This window comes from Brassica oleracea, chromosome C6 (genome assembly GCF_000695525.1).
Source record: "Brassica oleracea var. oleracea cultivar TO1000 chromosome C6, BOL, whole genome shotgun sequence".
Classification (NCBI taxonomy): Eukaryota; Viridiplantae; Streptophyta; class Magnoliopsida; order Brassicales; family Brassicaceae; genus Brassica; species Brassica oleracea.
The window spans coordinates 21,249,679-21,253,731 of NC_027753.1; the positions used below are offsets into that span (position 1 = coordinate 21,249,679).

At 29.3% G+C, this 4,053-nt stretch overlaps 1 protein-coding gene across 1 annotated transcript in view; it reads left to right on the top strand.

Annotated features, from left to right (window-relative positions):
* Positions 1-3,641: 3,641 nt before the first annotated feature.
* The window catches only part of LOC106298319 (guanylate kinase 2-like), a 2,741-nt gene continuing 2,329 nt past the window's right edge, over positions 3,642-4,053 (top strand). The window contains exon 1 of the mRNA XM_013734420.1: positions 3,642-3,909. The gene's annotated coding sequence lies outside the window, so the exon portion shown is untranslated. The remainder of the gene's footprint in view (positions 3,910-4,053) is intronic.

A 4,053-nucleotide genomic window follows, 5' to 3' on the forward strand; every position in this document is an offset into this window, starting at 1 on the left:
TTTTTTCTTATCTGTAAACAAACAGAGTTTCGTGTTCAATTGAAAAAACATGACTTTAATGAACACTAAATATGGAAGAGTGGAAAAACTTTTCTTTCATGTTTCTGTTTTGTTTCATATTTTTATTTTCAAAATTTCAAGCTTTGATTTTAGTTATAGATTTGATTATTTTATTTGATGGTAGAAGCATTTTTACTTTTTTGTTCATTTATTTGAACATGTAATATATTTTTAATAAATGACTGTGTTGACAATATGACTCTAAAATTCATATAATATGATCTCAAACTAAATAATTATGTTTTCTGGTATAAAACCGAATAAACCGAAAACCGACGGTATATAAACCGAACCGAACCGAAGTAAATATGGATTTAGAATGGTAGTTATATTTTACTAACCGAAATACCGAAAACCGAAAAAAACCAAACCTAAACCGAACCGATATCCGGATTGAACACCCCTAGTTTAGGGTTTATCCAAGGGTTTAGGTTTACCCTATGGTTTAGGGTTTAAGATTTAGGGTTTAGGGATTAGGATTTAGGGTTTAGTGTTTTGCTGACGAGGTTAAAAAGATTTTTTTAATTTTTTTTTCTGTAGCTGCTATTTTTTTCACTTTTTAATTTTAAAAACATAATATAACTTGATAATATTTTATTTCTTTTTTTAAAAGATATCGAATTTGAAATAATGAAATCCTATTGGCTGGTGAACCCATATATTCACCCTACCTCTAGTTTAAATTAGCATTATAGTACTCCACGTGACTTAGAGACCAATCAAATACTAGTATTTTAGAGTATAATTATTGTAGTGCATTAAAATCATAAAAGTATTACAAATAGAGAAAAAGTGATTGTCTTTTCCGTGAAGTTAGCAGTTAGCACCACTGAGACCACCTCCAACCCAGATTGTTTCCGATTGGGTTCTTAATATATGTGTTATGTATATATACATATATGTATATATTATATATGTATAAGTAATTGTGGAGTCCACAATTTTTGTAGAACCTCATAGATAAGAGTTCTTAAAAGATGATTTTAGGAATTCCTAAGAATCCTTATTTATGGGTTTCCACAATAATTATAGACTCCACAATTATTTACACATATATAATATATACATATATATACATAATACATATATTAAGAACCCCAATGGGAAGAACCCCCATTGGAGATGGTCTAAAATCCCAACTTTATTTCTCCCTAATTGTCACAGATTCTAATTGATAGATGCTTTAACTTTGGATCTTTTGCTTTAAGATTTAAGCTGTAGATTTTGTGGCTTTAACTTTAAATTTTATTGCTGTTGGTTTATTTTAAAGTTTTAAAAGAACTAAACCTAAAACGGTAGAAAAATTAATTTCTAGAACCATTATATTTCCTTTTAAAGATTTTGGGCTCTAACTTTAGTTTTTATTAATAAAGCTTGATTACTTTGATTTTATTGCTTTAGAGAAAATTATAGCTGTGTAGAGCATTCACCGAAAATACCAATCACCTCCACTATTCCCTTCGTTTCATTTTAGTTTTCGTTTTAAGTTTAAGCATACAAATTAATAAAAAATTTAAGTTTGTATATTTTTAAAATAAAAAATACATATACACTTAATCATATTTCAACCAATTGAAAAATAAAATTAGTATATTGTTAATAAATTTTGCATTGAAATTTTAAAACGACACCAAACAAAAATTTTATTCTACAACGAAAATTAAACTGAAACACAAGGAGTATTAAATACTTCTTCCATATCTTAAATAAAATACAGATGTGTTAACAAAATACAATTTATTCTTGGTATGTCAAACTATATTTTTGTAATAGGATCTCGTACCATCCTTCTATTAGTTAGAGTTAAAACAAATAATATTATTTGAAATGATTTTTTCTTCCTAAAATAATCTATCTGTTTCATAATAAGTGTCATTTTAGTTTTTTTTTCTTGTTACACAAAAAGTGTCACTTTACGATTTCTATGCAAATTATACTTAATTTCAACTGAAAATTAATTGCAAACAGCATTGATTTTAAAGAAAATGACTAGGATAGTTTTGTCACAAATATAGCCTCTAAGAATAAAAATGACCAAAATAACACTTAATGTTTTATCAAAAGAGATAAATATACACTTATGTTCCAATGGTAAATTAATTTAGACATTAGGGTTTAGAGTTAAGGGGTGGGGTTTAGGATTTAGGGTTTAGGGTTTAGGGTTTGGGGTTTAGGATTTAGGGTTTAGGGTTTAGAGTTAAAGGGTGTGGTTTAGGGTTTAGAGTTAAGGGGTGGGGTTTATGATTTAGCGTTTAGGGTTTAGGATTTAGGGTTTAGGGTTTAGAGTTTAGGGGTGGGGTTTAGGGTTTAGGGTTTAGAGTTAAGGGGTGGGGTTTAGGATTTAGGGTTTAGGGTTTAGGGTTTGGGGTTTAGGATTTAGGGTTTAGGGTTTAGAGTTTAGGGGTGGGGTTTAGGGTTTAGGGTTTATAGTTAAAAGGTGGGGTTTAGTATTTAGGGTTTAGGATTTAAGGTTTAAAATTTAGGATTTAGGGTTTAGAGTTGGGGAGTGGAGTTTTGGGATAAGATTTCAAATTTTGAAAAATAAAAAAAATTTAAATTTTTCAAAAGATAAAATGCTATTTTGGCCTTTTTAGTTTTTGAGGGCTATTTTTGTGACATAAACTTAGAAATGTGCTACTTTGGAGATTTGCCCTTGATTTTATGAATAATTTTATTTATCGAAAATACTTATTGGTCACAAAGATGTAACTAATAACAACTTACATATATTTCTGCTATTTTTTTAGTCTGTGTAAAAAGTGTCAAAGTGACACTTATCGAGGGAGTACATTCTAGGATTATTGATTAAGTAGGAAAAACTAAGCTCATCGAAAAATAATGTTAGGTTAGTATTGAATCAGTGATGAGTAATCTAACTGGTTTCCGGGAGTTGTGATATTTAATTTACTTAAATAAAAATAATGGGAGAACTAATTAGGGCAAATCTCCAAAATAGCACATTTCTAAGTTTATCCTTTGAAAATTTTAATTTTTTTATTTTTCAAAATTTGAAATCTTATCCCCAAACCCTTATCCCCTAAACCCTAATCCCTAAACCCTAAACTCTAAACCCTAAACTCTAAACCCTAAACCCTAAACCCTAAATTCTAAATTCTAAACCCTAAACCCTGAACCCTAAACCCTAAACCCTAAACCCTAATCTCTAAACTCTAAACCATAAACCCTAAATCCTAAACCCTAAATCCTAAATCCTAAATCCTAAACCCTAAATCCTAAACCCTAAATCCTAAACCCCACCCTTTAACTCTAAACCTTAAGTTTGTGACTTTTGATAAAACATTAAGTGCTATTTTTGTGATTTTTGACCTTGAGTGCTAGTTTGGGAACAAAAACTTGATTTAGTGCTATTTTTGTTTTTTTGTCAACTTTTTATTTATTTATTTTGTTAATAGCATCTGTACAAAACAATCATATAGTAATAAATAAAATTTCACACCACCAAATTTCTTTAATATACTATTTTGTTGTCTTCACTATAAAAAAATAAAATTTAATGAAATCATCATTATTTTTAAATACAGAAAAGGACTTTTCTTCCTCACATCTTCACGCAGCTCGTCTCCAAGTTGTCTTGGACTCGTCGACGATGCACACATATACACATCTATATATTATTTCTTCATAGCCGAACGAGAAAACTCCAGATATTCATTGTCAACAAAAATTTAAAAGGAAAAAAAAAATGAAAACTTGTTTCTCAATTCTCTCGTCTGATCCTTTTTCTCACAATATGTCGATATAAATACACATCCTCTCGCCTGCTTAGTAAGCCAATTCAATCCAAAAGCTTTCGTCTTTCCTCAGCCTCGTCCTCTGTTCATATTCAAGGTAGTTTTTTTGTTTCATAAGATCGCTTTGTTTCGGTGAGTTTTCATTGGTTTATGCTTGAGATCTATGGTTACGTTTCCAAAGTTTTGTTTTTTTATTTATTTTAATTTTTTTTGATGAATCTGCCTGCATTTGGTGGTGGGG